Source organism: Anomaloglossus baeobatrachus, chromosome 1 (genome assembly GCF_048569485.1).
Source record: "Anomaloglossus baeobatrachus isolate aAnoBae1 chromosome 1, aAnoBae1.hap1, whole genome shotgun sequence".
NCBI classification, from domain to species: Eukaryota; Metazoa; Chordata; class Amphibia; order Anura; family Aromobatidae; genus Anomaloglossus; species Anomaloglossus baeobatrachus.
The window spans coordinates 95,048,354-95,059,248 of NC_134353.1; positions in this window are offsets into that span (position 1 = coordinate 95,048,354).

A 10,895-nucleotide genomic window follows, 5' to 3' on the forward strand; every position below is an offset into this window, starting at 1 on the left:
ACTGCAATGTAACTTACAATGCCGGATGTGCGTCACTTACGACGTGACCCCGCCGACACATCGTAAGATACATTGCAGCGTGTAAAGCGGGCTTTAGATCTATCCATCTTTTTATCTATTTATCCTTATGTGTCGCCCTGGACAAGCCAGGGGACACAGGTAACAACACACACACACCCCCACCCCCAGCAGTTCACAGCAGACATCCCCAAAGTGACCTGCTTTCTGCCTCAGACTTACACACCAGGTGGGCGGAGTGAGGAGATAGGGACGCCCACCCAGGAGTGAGCTGGCTTGAGGCAGGAAACAAGTCTAGTCTAGTCCTAGGAGAGGAAGAGTGAAGGTCTGCAGAGAGGCAGACGGAGCCAGGGGCCTAGGTTGGAGCCTAGGGCCTCGTAGAGAAAGTCCGGCAGACGCTAAGTGCCGTCTGCAGGGAGCCAGGGAGACAGCTGGTGGAACCGCAGGTAGCCGGGGCTGGGCAGTGGCCCCCCGGTACAGAGTCGGGGAGCCAGCTGGAAGCCGGAGTGCAGGAGAAGGGTGCACGGAAGTAGAAGAAAGGACTTACACCATCAAACTGGGTCAGGGGAGAAACAACAACCGCAGCCGTCTGAGGGTACCCGTCCATCCAGCCGAGTGTTTTACTAAGAACTGTGTCAGTGTCTCAGGCTGAGTGAGTACCACAGTGCCGCAAGGCACAGCGCTGCCCCCGCGTCCCTGCGCCCACCAGGCCCTGCACCTCCCAAGCCATCACCGGGCCCCGGGATCACCAACCCCTACCCACGGAGGGGCAACACAACACCTGGCTGCTTCGCATCACCATCCCCGGGAGCCCCGTATAGAGCAGCGGTGGTGAAATCACCACAACCGTGGGTGGCGTCACGGACAATAATCATCCCCACCCCAACAACTCCCTTTCACTCACGAGCGAGGAGTGCCGCTCGAGAAACCCCCGGGATCCGGCCTACAGCTCGAGCCACCACTGAGCAGCGGCCGCCGGACCCGAGCAGAAGGGGGTGAGCGTAGTGTGCCGACACCCTCCTCCCCGCCCGCGACAACTTGGCGTCACGAACAGGATCTTACCGCTCTGCCGTCTGGTAGAGGTGCGCCTTGTTACCGCCGGAGATATCCGGCAGAAAAATTTCAGAAGCCGCCATCTTTGGCGCGAAAAGTTCCCGCTCGAGCGTCTTCTCGAGTAGCAGAGGCGCGAAGGCCAGAACCCCGCCCCGAGAGAGGAGGGGCCGGAAAGAGCTAAGGGGGACGCGATGGCGGCTGGAAGCATGTAGCTGCAGCTATAAAAGCAGGGACGCCAGGACTCTGCCAGCATTTGGTTCCTGGAAGAGGCCGCCGCAGTGATGCACCGACCAGTTACCCCTGTTACCGGTAGCGGCGCCCGCAGCGTCTGTGGGGGAGGACCCAGACCTGGGGTCCTCAGGCCTCACCTTTGTCACCACCCTGCCACCGGCCCCGGCAGTCCGCCCGGCCGCGACGAAGATGACGACGGCTCCGGCAGTCCGCCCGGCCGCAACGGCAGCGAAGTACCGGTCCCGTTGACCAATGGGGAGCCGTTCCTGGACTGGGGTCAAGGGGTGCTGCCTGGGCTTTAGGGGCAGCACCAAGGCTAGGTTATTTGGGTGGGTGACTGAAGGACCCGTTACACAGTTACTATTAAAAGTGTTTGACTGTTATTGCCACGTTAAAGTAATGTGCATCCCGTTTTGGGAGAGTTGAAAATGCTTGTGTTAATGTTTTGATCTTTTGCAGTTTAAAAGAAAAATAAAACCGGTGATGGACGGCAGCCCGCGGACGGTCTGCATTTTGCTAAGGGGGAATGTGTCGCCCTGGACAAGCCAGGGGACACAGGTAACAACACACACACACCCCCACCCCCAGCAGTTCACAGCAGACATCCCCAAAGTGACCTGCTTTCTGCCTCAGACTGACACACCAGGTGGGCGGAGTGAGGAGATAGGGACGCCCACCCAGGAGTGAGCTGGCTTGAGGCAGGAAACAAGTCTAGTCTAGTCCTAGGAGAGGAAGAGTGAAGGTCTGCAGAGAGGCAGACGGAGCCAGGGGCCTAGGTTGGAGCCTAGGGCCTCGTAGAGAAAGTCCGACAGACACTAAGTGCCGTCTGCAGGGAGCCGGGGAGACAGCTGGTGGAACCGCAGGTAGCCGGGGCTGGGCAGTGGCCCCCCGGTACAGAGTCGGGGAGCCAGCTGGAAGCCGGAGTGCAGGAGAAGGGTGCACGGAAGTAGAAGAAAGGACTTACACCATCAAACTGGGTCAGGGGAGAAACAACAACCGCAGCCGTCTGAGGGTACCCGTCCATCCAGCCGAGTGTTTTACTAAGAACTGTGTCAGTGTCTCAGGCTGAGTGAGTACCACAGTGCCGCAAGGCACAGCGCTGCCCCCGCGTCCCTGCGCCCACCAGGCCCTGCACCTCCCACACCATCACTGGGCCCCGGGATCACCAACCCCTACCCACGGAGGGGCAACACAACACCTGGCTGCTCCGCATCACCATCCCCGGGAGCCCCGTATAGAGCAGCGGTGGTGAAATCCCCACAACCGTGGGTGGCGTCACGGACAATAATCATCCCCACCCCAACAACTCCCTTTCACTCACGGGCGAGGAGCGCCGCTCGAGAACCCCCGGGATCCGGCCTACAGCTCGAGCCACCACTGAGCAGCGGCCGCCGGACCCGAGCAGAAGGGGGTGAGCGTAGTGTGCCGTCACCCTCCTCCCCGCCCGCGACACTTACATCTATCTAACATCTATCTATCTATCTATCTATCTATCTATCTATTATCCCTCTATCCATCCATCCATTATCTATCTATCTATCTATCTATCTATCAATATTTTCTTTCTTTGAATTGTTTCTTTTTCCTGTTTCTTTGATCTTACTGTTAATGGCTTTGAAGAGAATGTGTGACATTGAATATGGCGTCTGATCTTCCGGCTGCACATTATACAGCGGTAAAGCCAAGCAGATATACATACAGTCGTTATGTGTCAATAATCAGTATATCTTGTATTTTCTCCATCTAATGCCCCTTCTCTGCTTAGGATCCCAGTGTGAGGAGCATTTCAGTGATCATCTCACTCCTTTATGAGGGTGCAGTTAGTAGGTAGGCCCTCCACTGGACACCATTACACAGAGCAGGGATGATGAATAAAGTCCATGTACAGCACTTGTTATAGTAAGTTCTTTCCCCCATTCCTGGATCTCCGCCGGCCCAGCTCCTCCTGCTCTATAATAAGCCCACAGATAGGACATTGAATGTTCTCCCCGTGTTTGCATGGTTTTCCTCCGGGTACTCCGGTTTCCTCCCACCCTCCAAAGACATACTGAAAGGGAACCTAGATTGTGAGCCCCAATGGGGACAGTGTTGCCATTGTATGTAAATCTCTGTGGAATTAACAGCGCTATATAAATGAATAAATGTTATATTATTATTATATTTATAATGTGACAGTTTCCCTAAGGTGGGCAGAATTTGGAAGCGAGGGGGGATGCACGCAAATTACATATATGAAGCAGAAATGTATAACATGGGGCAGATAGACCTCCACATACTAAGGCGAGATTGATATCAATACATAGAGATCAGAGCGGCGGATGCTTGTTGTAGTGTGGCTGGTGACTTCATTAATCTGTGTCTGCTTGTAGCAGTGCCATGACACTTCTCCAGTGTGTCCTCCATCAGTCATGTATAGGAGGGCTTCCCCCACCACGGCCTCCCCCGGAGTATGGCCTATCCACACAAATACACGCTAAAGAGACTACAAGGCACAAATTCTATATTGTGCTTACCAGATAGAAACAGCACACAGGCCTAATAAACATGCGATGGCTTCCACCCACCTTCAGGAGATAATGGGGGTTTCAGATGCAGGTGCAGCTGTTATGAAATGCAGAGGATATATGCATGTGCGGAGGAGATCATTCATCAATGCCCAAAGGGTGCACTACATGCTAAGCTGAGGCTATGGATAGAACGCTGGCTCTCACAAGCCTTTTATGAAACATGCCTACGTCCCCGCTTTTCATCTGGATAACAATGTATACTTATATACCTGAGGTATGCAAAATGGAAGCATCAATCTGCACTGCTAGAACGGTCAATTCTAGGGAACGGACCTAAGATTATGCCCATCTTCATTGATTGACATGATTGAATAGTATTTATGAAAACAAGCAACTTTCCATGTTCACAGTTTTTTTTGTTTGTTTATCGCTTGCTTCCTAGGTCACCGTCTATTGCTGCCTTCACACAGTAATGGCCGAGCATGCGCAGTGCTTACAAGCTCTTTTAATAGAGCTTGCAAGAGCTCGGAGTGAATTAATCCACTGTGCACAAGATACTGAGAACAGCCAACCTTCCCGCACAGGGAGACACTGAACGAGCCCATGACAAACATGCTTCCGGTGATATTCACCGTCACCCGGTACCTCCAATGTAGTAGGTTCTCCACGTCAAAAGTATTCAGACTGAAGACTTCACTTACAAGCTCTTTTAATGAGAACAGCCAACCTTCCCACACAGGGAGACACTGACCGAGCCCATGACAAACATGCTTCCGGTGATATTCACTGTCACTCGGTACCCCCAACATAGCAGGTTCCATACGTCTCCAGTATTCAGAAAGAAGTCTTCACTTACAAGCTCTTTTAATAGAGCTTGTAAGAGCTCGGAGTGAATAAATCCACTGTGCACAAGGTAATGAGGACAGCCAACCTTCCCACACAGGGAGACACTGAATGAGCCCATGACAAACATGCTTCCGGTGATATTCACTGTCACCCAGTACCTCCAATGTAGTAGGTTCTCTACGTCACCGGTATTCAGACTGAAGACTGCACTTACAAGCTCTTTTAATAGAGCTTGTAAGAGCTCGGAGTGAATAAATCCACTGTGCACAAGGTAATGAGAACAGCCAACCTTCCCGCACAGGGAGACACTGACCGAGCCCATGACAAACATGCTTCCGGTGATATTCACCATCAGCCGGTACGTCCAATGTCGCAGGTTCTCCACGTCACCAGTATTCAGACTGAAGACTTCACTTACAAGCTCTTTTAATAGAGCTTGTAAGAGCTTAGAGTGAATAAATCCACTGTGCACAAGGTAATGAGAACAGCCAACCTTCCAGACAGAGAGACACTGAACAAGCCAATGACAAACATGCTTCTGGTGATATTCACTGTCACCCAGTACCTCCAATGTAGCAGGTTCTCTACGTCACCGGTATTCAGAATGAAGACTGCACTTACAAGCTCTTTTAATAGAGCTTGTAAGTGCTCAGAGTGAATAAATTGAGTTTGTAAGAGCTGTTCTGAATGCTGAAATGTGGAGTTAGCGCTTGATTTCGATCGGCTTCACTTCCATTACACTTCAGAGAGCACACAGTTTGGGGCAGCGGTGCAACAATGCTGCTAACCTGGACTGTCAATCATGCAATAGCGTACACCCCTGATCAAGCAGGAAGTAGTGAGATAGGGCAGCTGTGCTCTTCTTCTGGAAATGATGATATGACCCCTTTAGTAGAAGGTAATACCAAATTCACTCCCTTTAAAGGGAACCAGTCACCAGGTTTTTCCCTTATGAGCTGCGGCCACTACCAGTAAGGCCTTATATACAACATTCTGTAATACTGGAGGCCTCTGTGTGGATGACGCTGGACGTGTCATGCACACGGGGCTGGGCAGGAGGACGACAGTCGCACAAGATGGTGGAGGTGCTGGACCAAGACCAACGACAGCCATCGGACCAGACCGCCCCCTAGGTGAGTATTGTAAAGGTGTTTTTCATGTTCTACCGAGTGGCCTGGGCTCTTATATACAGTATTCTAGAATGCTATATATAATGGCACACTGGTGATGGCCGCAACTCATAAGGGAAAAACCTGGTGACAGATTACCTTTAAAAATTGGGACCGCTGTTCTATTACATGACCTCACTTTGTCCCATCCCATCTAGTTACAATCTAAATTTATATATACACAGTAATGCTGAAGATTTTCTTTTGAAGGGAGGCAACACCTAGGGGTCTATTTTGATATCAACTCCCAGCCCCCAACTCCCCACCCATAGCAGTAACATGGTCTAATTACAAGTGCACTAATGGGTTCTTCAGTTTACCATGCTGAAAATAAAGTGAATCTATCACCAGGTTTTTGCTTCCCCATCTGAGAGCAGCATAATATAGGGACAGAGATCCTGATTCCAGCGATGTGTCACTTACTGAGCTGTGTGCTGTCATTTTGATAAAATCAATGTTTTCTCTGCTGCAGATCTACCAGTTATACAGAGATCATGAATATGCTGGACTACCTGCAGCATGCCAAGTAGTCCTCTAATGATAATTTCCTGCTGATTAATCAGTGATTTTATCAAAACTATACTAAGCAGCTCCGGAAAGTGACACATCACTGGAATCAGGATCTCTGCCCCTACATTATGCTGCTCTCAGATTAGGTGGCAAAAAGCTGGTGACAGATTCCCTTTAAGGATCCCTATATGCAGGCACATGTGTTTGCTTCTATTTTCCCCACTTACACAATTACCCATTCATGAATTCATTGCTTGCTATAAACATGTCCCCAAGTATTGCCTCGCATTGAAGACTACACAATGCGGTTTTTGGTTCTGTAGACGAGTAGAAAGAAAAGCTGTGGAAAATTCCCCTTGTTAGTCCTCTGGTGTTCTCTTATCTCTTCTGCACCTGACAGGAGTCATTTCACCAATAATATTATTACATGGAGTTGCCAATTAAGCAACTTCCAAATAATTACTGGTGAAGTTAGAAAGAGTGCAGTGTAGTTATATTTATGTAGGCACAATAGCAATATTTTATGAATCTATGCTATAAATATGATGGAATTGACTTTTCTGTACAAAGCAGAGAGCGACCTGAGATCACCATGATAGTGCTCTTATACAATGAGGAGAGATAGGCTAAATTCACATGAACTTCGCATTTGTTGCCCCATTTTAATACTGCAATGCTTGTGTGCCGCCCTGGCAAAACCAGGGTGTCACAGAGGTCTGCATCCATGTTTTTGGTGCAGATCTCACACTACCTTGGGGAGTTTCCCACACAAACACACACTAGCCAATCAAGCCCCACTCACCCCCTCCTCAGGAAAACGGGAGGGGGATAGAGGACCTTAGAAAGAGCAGAGCAGAGTGTGAGCGGAAGTCAGTCTGCAGGAGGAGAGAAGTCTGGAAGCAGCCCCTGTGTGGGGCTAGGAAAAGTGGTAGTCAGGGCCTCAGGAATAGGCCAGCCGCTTGTAGGACCCGAAGTGGACCGGGAGAGGGTAGTGGCCACCCCTGGTGCCAGCTGTCGGGACCCAGTCCGGACCAGTGTGCAAAGGAGACACCTGAATTACACACACGGGTGTGGGACCCCTCCTCACAGCAGCCAGCCGTGGGCACCAGTTACCAGCAACTTGGTTAATTCCTGGACTCGTGTCAGTTATTGCTTTATACTGTGAGTACTCCTGCACCACCCGGTCCAAGCCGAGGACTGCACCCATCACTCCCCAAACCACCACTCCCAATTGGACCCCGGGACTACAACTTCCCTACCCGTGGAGGGGATCCCACCTTGCTGCCCCACACCATCAGTCCCGGGCACGGTCCCCAGGGGCAGCGGCGGTGCCACCACCTTATCACCGCAACCCACGGGTGGAGTCACAGACAATTCCCCCTACCTGATCCCCCTTTTATTGTGGAGCCTGGGATCACAGACCAGGTCACGCCACTGGGATACCTGCAGGAGTGACTTCTTGACCCAGATCTGAGTACCCCCCAATCCCTGGGCGACACACTTGCCGCTAGAGATGGTACTGCGGTACGCAAAAGTGGACTCACTGAACCACAGGGGAACCAGTCTGGGACTGTGGCAGCTGACCCCCAGGGCAGGGGCGGACACAGGAGCAGACAGGATGAATCTCAGACAAGGACCACCAGGGTAGCAGAATCACACAGCATGGCCAGGATGGACAGGCAAAGTCGCTAGCAAGGCTGAGACCACCAGAATAGCTGATGCAGATGGCATAACCAGGATGGATCGGGAGAGTCACTAGCAAGGCTGGGACCACTGGAGTGGCTGAGGCAGATGGCATGGCCAGGGCAGACAAAGTCACTAGCACCAACAGTGCAGGACCGACGGATAGCAGGTACCAATAGAACTAGATGGACAAGTAGCAGGTACAGGCAGGACAGGACTGGAACCAGATGCCAACAGGGCAGGACAGGACTGAAACCAGGTACAGGCAGGACAGGATGGCCAGACAAGGGTACCTGACAACTAGGTGACTAGAGCACTGGACACTAACTAGCTAAACTAGGGAGTTGATCAGGCACATCCCCTAGTGAAAGAGTGCCTTAAGTACCCAGTACCCCTCAGTGATAGGCTGAGAGGCACTTCCTGGGAGTGACAAACTGGTCCTTTAAGAGAAGGGCATCAGTGCACGTGTACACCCTAGGAGCACTCCTGAAGGACCTGTGCCGCGCACTCAGGCCCCGGGAGGGTGAATTAAGAGGCAACCACGAGGAGAAGCGCAGGGACGCTAGGCAGCGTGGAGAGAGTCGGCCGCGGTGGTGAGTGAGCATGCGTCCCTGCTGGGAGAAGAGCAGGGAGTGCAGGGACGACAGCACTATAGATACCAAGAGTGGCCACTAATGAAACCAACCATCCATAACTGAAAAGTTGTCTTCTTAGAGGTGGTCTTCTTAAACAAGATGATCAGTTTGTATAATATATAATCAAAAAGACAATCTGTCACAGTGAATCAGCCTGGACAAGGGTTTTCCCAAAGAAGTGGTCTTTTGAATGGGTTTCACTGCAGTAAGTGTTATGGCTCCAATCCCACTAATAACCCCAATAAAATGTATTTGTCCATCACGGCGCAGTCATTTCTAGACTTGGTGTGTAAAGAGCGCTATTGTACATCACTTTCTCCATGCAGGGCTCTTGGCGGCCGCAGGATGAGGAGTGTCAGGTGTAATTTAATCCTTCAGAGTTTTCAGTAGCAACATGTGAAAGCAAAACAAAAGTTTTGTTTTTGGTCATGCAAAGTTCAGAGACACGTCTGTGAGCGGAGTAAAGTGCAAACGTTCTGTCTCCCAGAGGACTATGGCCGACGCTGTAAACTGCCCCTCCAATGCAAAGTTACAATGTGCTGACCTCTGCACTGAGGATTCCTAGGTGCACAGAGTAAAGAGGAGAATTACATTGTATCTACAAAATATCATTACTGCACAGTGAAAGGTTACAAAGCATTGCAAGTTATTGTAAGGATACCAGAATTCAAAATATACCCAGCATGGTTTTAACAAGATATAACCTCTAATGATATATTAAAAATATGGATATGCAACAATATACCCTTAGACATACAACAAAATACAAAACCAAAGTAACATAGAAAAGGAGTAAACCACCTGTGACGCCCTGGCCTATCAGGTCATCACAAGGATGCCGTGCAATCTTCTGCATGGTACTCGCTCCTCCTTGGTTACGGGTCCTGTCCCTTTGGTGTTGCTAAGAACAGGTATACACAAATCCCGAGGAACACTCTGCACCACACCCACCAGACACCCATTGGGCAGCGAGAGGGGAATAGGGCCGCCCAGATGGAGGGATGGTAGAAGGAGGGCCAGAAGTGTCAGTAGTTGTCAGAGAGTGTCAGTGAATAGTGACAGGAAGAGGTCACGCTGCGGAACTGGGCTCCTGTACCCGTCCCAGGTACCAGACGTTGGCCTGGCCTGGAAGGAGCTGGAACCCCGGTCGCAGGGGGTAGTGGCAGGGGCACGGTACTGCCATGGAGGGCAGTTTGGTGGCCTTGTGCTACAACCGGGCAGGGGCCAGGGCACGACGGGATACGCGGACCCTAGGCTGGGAAGTAACGTTATGCAGCCCAGTAATTCACCCGACGAGGACGGAGTCTTCATGAACCGCTCTCCACCTGCTCCAAAATCGGGGCACTAGCGCAACGAGGGGGATAGGACTTCCCAAAACTGTCCAGAAAATCCCAAGCGTGAACCCTGAGAGCAAGCTCACCCTGCTAGCCACGCAGGTGAGTGGGACCCGAGTAGTTTTAGGCGACAGGGATCCACCAAGACTAAGCACAGTGCCAAGGGAAAAGGCTTCAGACCAACCAGCAACGCCAAAAGGGCACAGACCCAGCGTGTTCGAACTAAAGCTGCAGGGGCGTTCAAGACTTTGGTTTACCCGGTGTCAGTGTCAGCATCTCTGGACTGTGTGAGTATGTTGTGCCCCTTTGCATCCAACGGGTCCCCAGCCTGCCCAGCACTGAGCCCCGGGACACCTTCCCCTGCGCACGGAGGGGTTAACATCACCAGCTGCCATCACATCGCTCCCAGGCGCTCTCCCTCTCTCCTCAACGCAGCAGCGGTGGTATCCTATCTTACCACGACCCGTGGGTGGCGTTATGAACACTATCCAATCCACCCTTTCTTCCCCTTTTTCATTTCGAGTGGCCGCACGACCCCGCCTTGGGTCTGGAGACCTCTGAGCCACTGCGGATCCGGACCCGAGCAGCCCGTCGGCTGTCACGGGGACAGCACACACCTAGGGCCACCACTAAGGCCTAAAATGCCCTAGATATTGTCCCCTACTTACCAACGGAGGTTTAGCAACCTATATAGCCCCCAGTGGTGCTCCTCTTCCACGGCGGCTAACACTTGCTATCCCTATTCCTGGTATAGAAAAGGTAAGGAGCCCAGGACACAAGGATAGGTGATAACTTGCTGATCACGGAGACCTAGACTGATCCAGAGAGTGGTCTTTGTCTTTATGACCTGTTGGAGTACAGTTATGGTCTCTCATGTAAACCATTGCTCCAGTTATTGCTGAAAAAGGT